Here is a 16683-nt window from a genome sequence, read left to right on the forward strand (position 1 = left end):
TAGTTTATAATTTGCTAAAGTTATATTAAACTTCTCATAAAAATATAAGTTAAATGTCAAAATACTCACCACACTACTTTTTTATAATATAACTTTCATACTAAAACATAATCATAAAATCATGGAAGTTAATTTGCTTACATCATAATACAAATTAAACCACTTTTGTCATCCATAACAAAGAAATCCATGGAGTGAAGTCACTTACCTTCTTGCACAAATTTGTATGTAATCATTAAAATTTATAATCCAAAGGATTTTATTACTTAATTCAACAACAACTAAGCATAAGAATATGAGAATATTACTTATAAGTTGGATATAAAAGACACTACGATATAATCTCTTCTCGCTTCTTTTAAAGGTTTTGATACATATAGTGCACCATACACCATCTAAAATATAACATTCAACCGTGCCTCACCAATGTGAGAGCCCTAGATTAAGATCCCTATGTTAGGACCCTAAAATTAACTTCAAATTCTAATTTATTATTGGTTATTACGATCATCCTTGCAAGATCCCCTAGTCTTATGCATACCACTCAATCTACATATCAAACTCATTAAGGAAGAGGCTTTCCACTTGCTTGTAGTAATTTTCTATCTCATAATCGAGAGTGACATTCACTTTTTAATTATATGTATTTATTCTAGAAGTTTTCCTTGTCTTCTTTAAGTATCTTAGTGACATGCATAAGTGTACATCCAAAAATACGCATAATCTATACTTAACTATTCTAAAATAGTAATTCCATATTGTTTCATTCATAGTGAGCACCCCTCCTAGCTATTATGCAACCTCCTAAACGCTAAATGCACACAACCTTTATTCTAAGGTGATTTTCCCCTTTTTTCTAATGGATTTTCACAACTCTAGACATTCCTGCCATGATTTATATTCCACAAGTGACCCTAGGCTTAAGCATCATTTGAATCTAGCATCACTATAATACTTCTAAAACTTCTTCTAATAATCCATGAAATCAGCTTGAATAGAAGATTATTATTTTTTAGCCCTTTATATGGTGATTTTATCTTGCTTCCTCTCCATTGAAAATTACACTATTCAACAATAATTTCTAATGTACTACCTATTTGAGGGATACTTGAGGTGTACTTGGTTATCCTTTGTTTGAATTTTTTTTTTTATCATTACCATACGAAACCATTTCTAGTTCACATCGATTAATTCATCATGATTAATCCACAACTTTTCTATTCTGATTACCAATGACTATTTCTTCAATATTCCATCTTTATTACTCCATCATTATTATTCTAACATTATTATTCCACCATGATCTAGCTAAAATTTTCTACCCTAGTTATCACACTATGTCCTTTTGATGGTTCCTTGTCATGATTTTCCATCACATCTCTTCCATGATTACTCCATGATAATTCCATCATAAATATTCCATAATTGTAACATGATTACCTATCATGATATTTCATCATGTTTATTCCAAATTATACCATCATGATTATATTACCTATTTTATGAAATTATTTCATTCCTAGTATTTCATCTCATTTCTAATTTAAAGGTAACTTGTTCTTAGTTTTCTGGTTGACATAGGGCTTCTATAACATAATCTATGATTACTATAAACATGGATATATTTCTCTCATGAAATAGGAATAACTAATTCCCTCACCCCTCTCTCCCCTTTATATGGTTTTATATATGGAAAGTAAGTGCACATATAAGAGTGCTTCATCTATTTAGCTATGGGTGTAACTAGATTATTAAGCATCTCATCCCTTTTAGGTAATGTTATCTTGCCAAAAATATAGGTATATTTTAAAATAAGTAATGTGCTAATAAGCTTACCAATTTCTTAAGGAGTATCATTTGATATTCCTCCCATGGAAAGTGTTACTCATCTTGACATTCATCATTCATATATCTAAGTATTTAATGTGTTTGTAAAGTTAGCATCTTTCAATATTTTAACTTTCCATCTCATTTTGTCTTAGAGGTCCCTAATCTTCATTCCAACATAATTACCTGGTTGAGGGAAACTTTCTAGAGTTTTCATCTTTTCAGTGGTTATTTTTATCTCCATTTCAAAAATTTGTGCTATTGGTAGAAAGATTTTCTTTTGGGGATTAAAATTAAATTTTGTTTATAACCATGCTCTACAAACTTTCAAATAAAAACTTTAAAATTGACTCTTTATTAAAAAATTAATTTTTTTGTATCATCTTTTTTTTAGCTAAATATGTAACTTGTTTGAAATTGTGGCATTGACAACTAGTACTATTTCAAACAAACATATTAAAATCTACCACCAAAATGAGAAGTGTTGCTACTAATAGCACCCCCTTTCTTATGGGATCAACATTACAACTTGTTTGACAATATGACCTTAACAGCCAATAATATTATGAATAAAAACCTCAAAATTACCCTCAAAATCGAAATTTAGTTTAACAAATTTGTTTTTGTTTTGTGCTTATAATAAAAAAAAAAATTGAACCATAACATAAAAAGCTAACACTATTACATACGGAATCATAACAAGTAAAAAAAAGATTAATAATAAAAGGAAATTACTAATAAACAAATAAAACCACCAAACAAAAGCAAATATATTTCTATATTTAATATATTTGTATGTACATGGGTGAGAGAGAGGAGAGACTGAAATCCCCAAAAATGATATGAATTTAAATAATAATAAGTAAAAAATAGAAGTATAGAAATTTTTTTTTTCAAACGGATTAGAAAATTTAATAGAAAAATATTACTTAGATTTTATAAAAATAGATGAGTGAGCCGTTATTGGAATCTGCCACTCATTTCATTTGATTTTCATAAAAACCAAAGGAAATGGGAAGGTTAGATTCTGGGAATTTTTCTTCCTGCCATTTAATGCAATGCTCCCTTATAACAATGGTCACATGCTTGGTGACAAGAGGGGAGGTTCCCTGCCTTTCCTTTTATTGGTGCATATGGGTTTACCAATCCAAGGGAGTGGCATGTTATAGTACACATAAATGGGAGGTGAGAGAAAAATTTAATGAAAAAAGAATTAGAAAAAAACTAAATATAGAAGAGATCAATTATTGGAATTCCTACTCATTTCACTTCATTTTTATAAGAACCAAATAAAATGGGTAGGGTCAATTTTGGAAATGTTCTTCTCCATTATTTCACATGGTGTTCTCTTATAGGAATAGCGACAATGGTGCCGACAAGAAGGGAAAATCCTTCCCTCCCCTCTTGTTGATGCCTAGGGAGTCACTACTCCAAGGGAGTGGCAATTTACAATAGGTAAGAATGGGAAGAGACAGAGGGCACCTCTTCAGAAACAAATTTGTTTTTGTTAGTTTTTTTTGTTTTTAATAAAAAATTAACTTGTTTATTTTTAGTTTTAAATTTTTAATTATTTTATTTGAAATGTTTCTTTTTAATAAGTTCGTGTTTTCCCTCTTGTTATTTTTTCCTGCATGTTTATTTATTTATGATTTCATTTGTAACAATATTGGCTTTTCACATCACGATTTTAAATGTATTGCATTTTTAAGGAGAAAACAAAAGATGAATGTACTACTTGTAATACAATGTTTTGATTGAAAGAATAATTTCAAAGTTCTATTTTGTAATGTTATTGGTTGTTAATACCATGCTTTCAAATAGGTTGTAATGCTAATCCTGAAAAGTGGATTCTATTACTAGAATAATGTTTGTTTTAGGGGTCAATTTTAAGGTTTCCGTTTAGAACAATATCAATTTTTAAGATTGTGATTTCAAACAAGTTGTAATTTTATACTAAAAATAAAAACTTGATGTTGGAAGCACTAGCTTTCTATTTGGAGAAATACTTTTTTATTGAAGTGTCATTTTCAATGATTTTGTTTACAACTTTATGGGGATTTAAGGCCATGGTGGAAAAATGTTGTAATTATAACCTTGACAGAAAATAGTGATTTTGGGAGTACCATTTTTTTATTTAGGGGTTGATTTTGGCATTATGGACTAAAAAATATAATTGCTTAGTGCTAGATTTCATTTTGAGATGTCAATTCTTGACAAGTTACTAATTGTCTCAACTCATAATATAGTAGGCCTCGCTACTAATGGCCAAATGGCCTCACCAAAATTTCATAAGGACCTTCATGTATTCTAAAGGTTGTTTTAGGGATGTCTTCCTTCCTCACTCCAATATGATGATATGCCTATTGAAGCTTGAATTTAGTAAATAAAATGACTCATTATAATTCATCAATAATAGGAATACAAAATTTATGTTTAATGGAATATAAAATTTATCTTTAATGGTGACCTCTTTGAGATATTTATGATGTAGACACATATTCCATGAACCATCCATTTTGTAAAACCCAAATATTGGTGAAGGGAAACCACTTTGGCTAGGTTTAATGATATGAACAGTTAACATTTCTTGAACTATATTCTCAACACCACTCTTTTAGGAACATGAGTATCTATATGGTTTGATGTTAAGAGGACGATTTCTTTATTACAAGTGAATACTGTGATCATGATTTCAAATAGGAGGAAGTATTTTAGTAATCTCTACAAATATCTTGTAATGATTGCCACTAACTATACTAATGGCCAAATGGCTTCACCAAAATTTCATAATGACCTTCATGTATTCTAAAGGTTGTTTTAGGGATGTCTTCCTTCCTCATTCTAATATGATGATATTCTTATTGAAACTTGAATTTAGTAAATAAAATGACTCATTATAATTCATCTAATGATTCATCAATAATAGGAATATAAAATTTATGTTTGATTGACCTCTTTGACATATTTATGATGTAGATACATATGCCATGAACCACCCATTTTGTAAACAAAAACTATTGGTGAAGAGAAATCACTTTGGCTAGGTTTAATGATATAAACGCTTAACATTTTTTGAACTATATGCTCAACACCACTCTTTTAGGAACATGAGTATCTATATGGTTTGATGTTAAGAGGATGGTTGCTTTATTACAAGTGAATAGTGTGATCACGATTTCAAATAGGAGGAAGTATTTTAGTAATATCTACAAATATCTTGTAATCATTGTCGCTAACTATTTGGATATCGATGAAAATAGAGGGTTTACATGTTTGAACATCTCGTGAAAATAATCATGCAATTACACTATGGAATCAATTTTTAAACAAAGTTTTCATTCTATTAGAGTTTATGAATTTAGAAAGGTTTTCTTTGATACCTTCATTCAAATTTGCCTCCTTCTCAAAAATCTAATTAAATGTTCCTAAAATTCAAAATATATTATTAATAATGATTATAACCAATATAGTTGTCAAATCACATCGACACCATCCATTTGGATTGCAATAACTCATCAATCAATAATACATCCCTCACAATATATCAGCACTATAACATTTTTCTTGACAATTTATGGTACCTTCATCTACAATAATTACCTAATTTTTTTTATCTAGCTTTATGGCTCGATGAAGTGTTTGACTATATCGTGCGCCAAGGCTTGACTCAACCATTATTTATTATTCAAAATCTCAATCGTGGTCTATGCAATCCATTTTTTTATAGACCGTGAGAAAGAAGCAATTTGACGAAGGATTTTAGAGCTCAACTGAGATGGAGGAACTCAATCTTGAAGCCCAGCAACCCCGCCAACAACCCAAAGACTCGAGCCAAGGTAGGTTCCTATCTTTTTTGTCTCTTTTATTTAATGTTTATTGGAAAATAAAATAAATTAATTTTAAATACAAATCCACCATATAAAAGTCACAATAAACAACCATGAAAACGACCATGAAAACCAACAAAAAAACACCAAGAAAACAAAGAGAAAAGACTTAGGAAACCACGAAGAAAACCCTTGAAGACCACAAAAAACAACCTAGAAAACCACCAAGAAACCCCTTGAAAACCACAAAAAAAAAACTATAATTTAGGCAAATTACATTTATTTTATTGCATTGTATAAGTTTTATGCAATGGTAGCATGTTTATTATGAAGCTTCTTCTATGTTAAAAACCTTTCTTTTTTAATTATTTTAGGTTTTTAAGTTTTTTCTTCAAAATTTAGTGAAACAAATTTTCAATTTTTTTTTTTGTTTTGATATTTAATATATATTTTAAATTTCAAATAAATTTGACCAGAAATATGCCCAAAAAATCTCAAAAACATAAAACAATCAAATTGTGACAAATAAATAAATAAATTAGGAGTTTAAAATTAAAAATATGAATATGGTTACTCATGGTGAACCTCTATTTATGAAATAAGAAATTTTATTTCATTATTTTATTAAATTTAAATTAATTTATATTATATTTTTTTTAATAATAAATATTGTAACTTATTTTCATAAATTAATTGTACATAAATAAAATATTAATTAAATTAAAAATCTAAAATGAGATTTGTTTGTTATATATATATATATATATATATATATATATATATATATATATATATATATATATATATATATATTGCACAAGTATATAACTATATATAACTATTTAACATAATGTGCTCTTCATAATAACATAAGATGGGTGATGCTCAACAACTTTTTACGACTCGAGTTTATCTATAAAATATAATTTTCCTTTAAATATCCAATAATTTTTGTAGAATTATTTTAAATTTTTTTATATGACAACTATATATCTTTTAGCTCCCAACCTTATGGTGCAACGCTAAAAACTCAAAACAATATAAAATTTCATTAAATTAAATCGCACTCCAAACATGAGCATTACAAACAATTACATGGCTATTTATTTAGAGGAGAGAAGTCTCTCATATCTCTTCTAGAGAAACTTCCTCCTAGATATTTGGAGGAAGTTGAGAGTTATCCTCTCAATTTTAGGATTCTATCCTAACTTCCCTATCTCCTAATTAATTCTAGAATGTCTCACTAATTCTAGAAACCCTAGATTCTTTATTTAAATAATTAAATAAAATTAAATATGAGATTCTTCTACATCATACTACCCAAGTAGAAAATTTCCATGGCCTCCTGACCATGAGTCTTGTTGTTGTGTCTTCCTAGATCCCAGATATAATTTTGTTCATATTCTTTTCCTTTTACATCTACTTCTCGATCTTTACTTTAACTCCACTCCTGCTTTTCTCGCTGCAAAATATTTTTCTTCAACATGCTTCTTCTCACCATTTCAAGAGTAATTTTCCTAACCACGAAAACCATCAAAATAAGAGTATATGACTAGACCAATATACCTTCACTCTTATCCCATGATTGTAAACTAATTTCCTGAACTCTTTGCTCTACTTGATTGAAATTTGTGTCGATGTTGCCAACGAATTCTTCAATATTCAGATTTACAACTTTTAGAAGTTGTTCATCCTTACATTCTATCTTTGATGAGCATTCCATTCAAGTATTGTTCTTCATCTCTGATAAGAATAAAATTTGGATTTTTTTCTCTTTCTTCATCGTTCTCAAACTTCATCACATTTTCTAAATATTGTTCACCACATGTGTAAAAACCTTTCTAAGTTTCTTCTTCATACTCAGGTGCTCTAAGTTCTTCCTTCAACCTATATTTCACCTTTTGTCTCTGTTTCTTTAAATTTTGTATTATGACATATAATTATTTATCATAAGAAGAGTATTTTCTCTTGGCTTGATTAATTTTTTCACTATAGTAGGAAAGTGGATTTCCTTTTTTACTTAGAACATCTCCTATTGCAGTTCCACTGGCATTAGTCTTGACTTCTAAAATGATTTTTGGAGTTGGCCAATTGATTATGGCCTTCAATTTCTCCTGGTCCATCTTTTTTCCTTCCCTTGAAATCACAAAGCCTAAGTACAATAGTTCTGTCTTCATGAAACTACACTTCTTTAGATTGATTAACAATTTCCAGTGTTGTAGATTCATTCAAACCTTTTTAATATGTCTTAGGAGCTCTTATTTTGATAGACTGTAAGCTAAGATATAATTAATGTAAACTATAACAAATTTTCCAACGAATTATTTTAAAACATCATTCATTAGCCTCATAAAAGTGCTGGGAGCATTGGTAAGTCTGAAGGGCATTATCAACCATTCATATAAACCATTATTAGTTTTATAGTTTGTTTTCCATTCATCACCTTCTCTGACACTGATCTAATGATATAGACATTTTAAATCTATTTTAGAAAAATATGCAACACCACTTAGACTTAAGCTTGTTAATATTGTTGGAACAACACACGAACTTAAGCTTTCTTGAATAAGACCTTTATCCAACAAATCTTGCACTTGGTTTTTAATGTCTTCATTTTCTTTTGGAGTCATTCTGTAAGTTTCTATGTATGGAAGTGTAGCACCTAGAATGAGGTCAATATGATGGCTAATACTTCTAATGAGAGGCAATTTATCAGGAAAGTCATTTACTACAATATCAATAAATTCATTCAACATTTTTTAATTTCTTCTAGAAGATAATTCATATTTGTATTTGTGACGACTACCTTTGGCTTACCGATCAAGGAAACATGTATCTCCTTATGCTTTATGTCTTGAAGAAACTCTTTCCAACTAAGTAACATTACCTTGGATTGTTCTTCTTCTGGTGCTTTGTCATTTTCCAAAGGTAAAAGTACATGCTTTTCAACATCCTTTCCAAAAGTATAGGTGTTGCTCCTTCCATCGTGCAATTCATTCTTGTCATATTGCCATGGCTTTCCAAGCAAGATATGACATACATCCATAGGCATAACATCACAAAGAAATTTATCCTTATAACTTCCTATTTGAAACTCCCCTTCACATTGTTCATTAACTAATATTTGATGTCCTTTTTGCAACCACGAAACTTTGTAGGGAGTAGGATGTTTGGTTTTTTTTAAATTCAACTTTTCTACCATTTCTGTGGGTACTAGATTATCAATACTCCCACTATCAACAACGACCTTAAAAATTTTTCCTCTTGACTTATAGATAGTTCTGAACAATGTTTTTCTTTGTGTAGGTTCTTTTATTTCTTCAACATATTTTAGTAAAGTTCTTTTCATCATCAGGGATTCAGTAGCTTGATGTGCATTTTCATGTGTAGAGGATTGCAGACTTTCTGTATCAGTTTTTGTTATATGTGTGCTTCCTTGATTAGAAAATATTTGTGGACATTCATTAGATTTATGACCAATTTTGTTACAGGTATAACATCTTACCACAAAAGATTGGCCTCTACCTCTTTTATATGGTCTTCATCCTCTAAAGTATCCTCTTGATGATTCTATCTGTTGTGAACTGCTACCTTCTTCTCTTTGAAATATTCCACTAAAACTTCCTCTGCTTGATTTTCCTCGACTTTTTGATCCTTTGTTCGTCCTCTTTCTCATTGACTCTAATTTCTTGCCAATTTTTCTTCAACCTTAAGAGCTATCTGGTAATCTTCTTCAACCGTTTTTAGAGACAAAATGTTCAATTAATCTTGTATTTTGAATTTCAACCCATTAATGTATCTAGCTAATTTTTCTTCATCAGTTTCTAGATGAATAGATATTATGCTCAATCTATTAAACTCCTTTGTATATTCTTTTACAGACACAAATTTCTTCTTGAGATTTTGCAATCGACGAAAAATATTTAACTAATAATATCGAAGAAGAAATTTACCTTTGAGCATGGCCACCATTTGATCCAAACTAGTGACATTTTCTTTGTTTCCATTTCTCCGTTCGACCTACACACTATCCCACCAAAGTGCAACATGTCCCTTTAATCTGGTCACTACAAACTTAACCTTCTTCTTGTCCCCTACAACGTCATAATCAAAATATTTGTCGATGGTGCTGATGCAATCGATCAATTCTTCACAATTTAAATTGCCTTCATAAATAGGCATGTCCAATATTTGCTTGGCACTTATTCCTAAAACCATCTTGACCATATTCTCTTCTGGAGTTTCTTCTTTAGCTTCTTCTTCTGAGCTTTCTTCCGCTTCATTGATATCATTGATGCATCCAATAGGGTTCTAATATGTCTTACTTCATCAAGCAGAACTTGATTTGCAGCTGGTCTTCCTCGACCAATCCCAGCTCCTCTGGCTCCTCTGGCTCTATGGACCATTTCTATTTTTATTTTTTTAATTAATATAAAGGATAATAACCCTTTCTTAAACTCCCTTTTAAAATAAAATAAATTTCACTTCATAGATTTTATGACTTTTCAAAATAATAATTAAATATTGAGAATACTTTATGAAGCATCTAACATAAAGTCACCTTATGTAGTCTCCACTTAAATAGAATTATATCAATAATATCCACTATATATTTTTTAAAACTATCACAGTGCTTCAACATGAAAGGAGATATGGTAATTTGATGAACAAAGAATCTTCAACGTAATTAGTTCAACCTTTTTCCAGTGATGTCTACATCCACGCATTAATACGTAGAACTAGATGAAGATACTACTGTGACACCACCCATACCTGTGTTGTGCTCCATGTCGTATATCTAAAATAGCTAGCAATAAATGCAGCATTCAACCGCCGAGCTTGCAGAGTCACAAAAACAACAACATATGCACTGCGTACACACTGTTAGAAAACACCAACGCGTATTAAATAAACATGAGATGTGCTCTGTCTTTCTAAACTCGAACTCTTGTTATTACACTATTACAAAAAATGCTATTGTGACTTCAATCAACGAAGCCTTGGAGCTGAAATTAATCCAAAGTTGCATAATGCTCTAGGTCATGCAAACAATCCTCCTTAATTGCCTTTCTCACCCTTTTGACCCTCTCTCACATGTAGACTCTCATGTGATTTATCAAACTAGCTTCAAATAATTTCACTCAACACCTAACCTTATGGCTCTGATACCAAAAATGATGTAGCACTAAAAAATTAAAACAATATAAAATTTCATTAAATTAAATCACGCTCCAAACATGAGCATTACAAACAATTACATGGCTATTTATTTAGAGGAGAGAAGTCTTTCATATCTCTTTTAGAGAAACTTCCTCCTAGATATTCGGAGGAAGTTGAGATCTATCCTCTCAATTTTAGGATTCTATCCTATCTTCCCTATCTCCTAGTTAATTTTATAATGACTCACTAATTCTAGAAAATCCTAGATTCTTTAATTAAATAATTACATAAAATTAAATATGATATCCTCCCGCATCACTTATTAAATTTACACATACATACATTAAATCTAAGATGAAAATTGTATTTAAAGTGAATAAATAGATTTTGACTCTTTTCTAATTTGTATGATATTGTTTCATTATGTAGTGTATTGTACCAAAAATATTGTCTTCGTGTGCTTGCACCTAGTACATGTCATGTGTCAAAGTCAAATGTTATAAGAACTCGTCTTATGAAGTATCTGGTTGGCATGAAATTTTATTTATTTTTCTAATAGCTTTATTTCAATTTTTTACATATATTTACATCTTTATGCTCTATGAATAAAATGTATTATTTAGAAATGGGAAAACATGTAAGTTAGATTTAATCACTTCTTTCGATTGTATTTACATGGAACTCAATACTTTGGTTCATAATTTATCAAAAAAGAGACTATAGAGTTTAGGACTTTAGGCTAGATTATTTTGCTTGAGTTTATAAATGGTTTTCTTGTCATCCATTTTTCTATGTCAACATTTTTTTTCGAATTAATTTATATGTATTATATGTAATAGTTTTGTATTATAAGGAATAGTTTAGTCACTTTTTTTTTCTTAGATTAAATTTTATATGTACTATATGTAATATGCAAATCCATTGCCCATACACCCCCCAATTGCAGCCCATCGAAGTGTTGGGGGATCTGATATAAATGGTCAATCTTGTGATAGATCACGTAGCCCAATGATAGTGCATGTTCCACTCATATATCCTACCTCTGACACCAATCGGACTATCATAGGCAGTGTTTCGGTCTTTGTTGATGATCTTTCTACTCATAGTAGACTTTCTTCACCTATTTGAGGTACACATCCTGCATTTTTAAATGTTCTTTAAACTTTATGTGTTTATGTCTTGAAATTTTCTTTAATTTTTAAATCATCTTCAATTGGTGTTTGAATTTAATGTATATGTTATTATGCCTCAAGTTTGTTATATATGCTAAATTATTTTATGATTTGCAGACTCTAGGAAAGGAAATGTTGAGGATCATAATGTAGCATCGATTGCTCCATGGAACAAGACTATAGCCAGTATCACAGTTGAGGATGTTAGGGCCCAACAAAAATGGATCGCATGAGAGCTAGGTAAAATCTATGCTAGTTCACTTACTAGGCATAGTTTGTCTTTGATGTTGGATAACAATAATAGGTTGATTGATACATACCATAGGATGGGTCAACAAGGCCAACTCCTATATTCCATACATAGGAATAAGAGGTTGGATGTTAGAGGCCCACATACTTGGGAGGTGGTGAAATATGCCACCAAGGACATTGATGTTTGTGGGGAGTAGTTTGACATCCCTCTCGACCATCGTGCTAGACATGTTGGTGTGATTTTGCTCAAATATTTTAAGAATGTTGATGCGGCCCCTTTTGTTTATGGTTGCTTCATTCGAGCTTAGGGCCAGTTCCCCCACCATGAACAAGCCCCAATTTACTTTGAAAAGAACATATATGCAGAGTTCGTGCTACTTAGGAGGCCAAATTACACCGACACCAGATCTATGTTTTATGGACCCAGCTTGGGACGTAGCTATGATCATGCCAGAGATTAAGGGACCATGTGCATGTGGCACCACCTACATGATTGTTTCCATGACCATCTTAGAGCATGGTATTGTCAACGAAGCTAGAGAAATTGATGGAATCCAAGTCACCCTGGCTCCAATATCACCAATCTACTCCACACATAGCTCTATATTTACACCCAATTTAGCAATATTTCATTAAACATTTAACCTGTGCATTCAATATAAGAATATGGATTTTTTATGATACATTCCATAAGATAATTTTCTCTCACCCTGCCTCAGGAATCTCACCTCTTTTCAAAACACCAATTACAGACAATCCAACTTAACGAATAATGTATGCAATATAGGTTGAAAACGTGAAACTGGGTTACACTTTTGTGAGAAATGCCCCCCAAAAATTCACAATCTCAATTTTTCGGCTAAACAATTTTTTTTTGACTGAATTTTATAAAATTATTTAGCCAAACTTTTGGCCATTTAGACTAACCTCGATCGCTAAATGGAATTTTTTCCAGAGTTGAAAAAGTCAGAAAAAAAGTCGTTCAGCCGAATAAATAATTTGACTTAATAAATTATTTGACCGAACTGGGCTTTTGACTGAATTATTTATTCAACTGAAAAAACTTTTATATATATTACGGGCCAGATGCTGCTGCAAAGTTTTCCACACTATTGATTTATGTCTGTGTTTTGTTGAGATGCGTGGAAGTTGCGCACTATAAGCCAAGGTCTGTTGATATGAGTGGAGGATGAGCGCTCTTGATTTTTGTCTGTGGTCTGTTGAACGAAGTGGAAGCCGAGCGCTATAAGTCAAGGTCTATTGTGCTGAGTGGAAGATGAGTGTTGTAAGCTAAGGATTATAAGCCGAGTCAAAGCTAATTCGAAGCTAATTAGGTCGTAATTTAATTATGTTTTTATGAATTTTTGATGATGTTTTTTGTGAATTGTTTATGATGTTTTTATGAATTTTTGATGATGTTTTTTGTTTTTTATAGCATGGCACCAGAGGAACTTTGGTTTTTTTTCATTCATCTATGGAAGCTTTCTAAGCCTCCTAGTCCAACCTTGTCATCTGGACTAGTTAAGTCGCCCAATGCATGTTTGTATGATTTTATCGATGTTTCTGTATGAATTTGTTTTTATGATTTGATCAAATTAAAACATTCCCTTTTCACTTTTGAGGCCAACTCAGAAAGTTTCAAACAATTAGTAGCTTATAATGTAATTGATGAGAAGTTGTAACTTTCAAGAGTTTCTCTTGCTTTAACTCTTGAACTAACTGTAAGTATTTTCTCTATTACTCCTTTGTTAATTCTTGAAAAAAAATATAAATACAAAAATAGTTATACCAAATTAAATTCTCAATATATAAAATCTAGAAAACATTGTTGAACAAGATCCACCTCTCCTTCGGATTCTTTAAGGACATTAACAAGATTTAGAGACAGATAGACCTCCAGGCTCCATCCCTATTTTTTTTAATTGTGATTTTACCAGCTGCTACTTGTTGACCTACTTTGAAATAACACGCACTTTTACATTATTCTCTCTAAATACATTAGTAAATGAAAAAGACTGAAATGGGTTTGCACATCTTGTAATTTATCATACAAAGGCAAGTTGTTCACTTTCATCCAACTTATTACAAAAATGGAATCACCAAAAACCATTGTGTGACATTGGTATCCAAATCAAACTTGATAGGTAGCTTTAATGTTTTGAATCATGCATAGTTTTTGTCCAATTATCAAACCTACCAATCATAATAACATCTATATACAAACATAATACATTTAACATGAACCATAAATTAGAATATATGTATATATATAATCTACTCATACTAGAAACTGTAAAAGTCAAATTATGAAGTTACAATGATAATTGAATCACATAGTCTCATTATTCATACCATAAAATGAGTACTTGAAATTCAATGACTCCATATGTCTCAACCTCCTCTATGGGAAAGATATAAGTTCTTTCCTTAGATGTAAAAAATGTCGGTCACTCAACAATGTTAATTGATTCTGTGGTTCACTACTCAATGAAATCTCATTCTTCATGTGCATTGTAATAAGAAGAACATGTGTTGTATTAATTCTACTTTCCTCTTCTAGTGGGTTACTACTTTAATATAATTTTAACTGCTTTTATTCCTTCACTGATTTCTAGTAACAAACTATCAAAACATAAATTCGACTTCTTAGAAATGTTTCTCTCTAAATACATTAGTAAATGAAAAAGACAGAAATGAGTTTGCAACATCTTGAAATTTGTCTTTCACTTTAATATTTTTTAAAGTCATAGGGTGTTTTTTATGTTAAATACGTTTCAAAATTTTATAGAGTTTCGAGGATGTCTTACAACGTTTAAAATGGTATACAAACGTGGTGAAGAGAAAACAATTATGAAATTCACATTCAGAAACAGAGTTGTGAGTTCATTCACCTTAATCATCACATTTAAAACATCCATCCTCAAAGGTTGAGTAACTAGTTAGTTGTAAATAATTACAAACAATAGAACATTTAGAGGTAATTAGAACAATATAACAGTAATTTAGAGGTATATTTTTCTACAACAAAGCTAGCTCAAGATTGTTGGGAAGTCTATTAAGATATTTTAATTTCCTTAAAAATGATTTCCTTTCAGTGTTTTTTATGAAATTTGAACGTACAAGGATTAATCTCACACATATCAATTAATTTATATCTCATGAAATTTTAATGTATAAAGATTAACCCCCCACATACAAATTAATCTATATCTTATAGTTATTTAAAAAAAAATGAAATAATTAAAATATCATTTAAAGATACATAAAAAGCTTCCAAAATATAAACCAAAACTTGTTCTACCTTGATTTATCTCGTAGAACAACCTTGATGATTGTTGGTAACATAATTTCCTTGCTTCTGTTGTTATATGTTCATTTATGTTTCCTTTTTCATTATGTGTAATTCACTTTGCTTCCCTATTCGCTTGGAACATGGGTCTTATTAGCTTTCTAAGATGAGGCATAATATACTTAATTGAAGGTTCTTGTACTTGTTGTTTTCAAGTAGTAGTTTCTTTTTGAGATACATCTTTTTCATGTATATATTGTTGGGTGCATGAGACTGAAGTTAATTAGAGTGTTGGCATTGCTTTGTCATTTATTTTTGGTGTTTTTTTTAATGTCATTGGGTTGCTAATTAGAGTGTTGGCATTGCTTTGTCATTTATTTTTGGTGTTTTAATTTTACGTTATTGGGTTGCTAATTATATTGTTGGCATTACTTTGTCATCTATTTTTGGTGTTTTAATTTTAATATTATTGGGTTGCTAATTAGAGTGTTGGCATTTCTTTGTCATCTATTTTTGGTGTTTTAATTTAAATACTATTGGATTGAATTTTTCTACCTTGATTTATCTAGTAGAACAACCTAGATGCTTCTTGGTAACATACTTTCTTTATTGTTTTTGTTATGTGTTCATTTATGTTTCGTTTTTCATTATGTGTAATTCACTTCAAGCTTCACTATTTCCTTGGAACACGGGTCCTATTAGTTTCATAACATGAGGCAGAATAGACTTAATTGAAAATTCTTGTACTTGGTCTTTTCAAGCAGTAGTTCCTTATTGAGATACAAATTTTTCATTTTTATTTTGTTGGGTGTATGAGATTGACGCTAATTAGAGTGTTGAAATTCCTTTGCCATCTATTTTTGGTGCTTTAATTTTAATGGTATTGTGTTGCTAATTAGAGCGTTGGCATTTCTTTGTCATCTATTTTTGATGTTTTAATTTTAATGTTATTTGGTTGCTAATTAGAGTGTTGGAATTACTTTGTCATCCTTTTTTGGTGTTTTAATTTTAATGTTATTGGATTGAATTTTTCTACTTTTATTTATCTCGTAGAAAAACCTAGATACTTCTTAGTAACATACTTTCCTTACTTCTATTGTTATGTGTTCATTTATGTTTCATTTTTCATTACGTGTAATTCACTTCAAGCTTCATT

The sequence above is a fragment of the Pinus tabuliformis genome, chromosome 8, assembly GCF_031772625.1.
Source record: "Pinus tabuliformis cultivar Carrire ecotype Pingquan chromosome 8, CPIR1, whole genome shotgun sequence".
NCBI lineage: Eukaryota > Viridiplantae > Streptophyta > Pinopsida > Pinales > Pinaceae > Pinus > Pinus tabuliformis.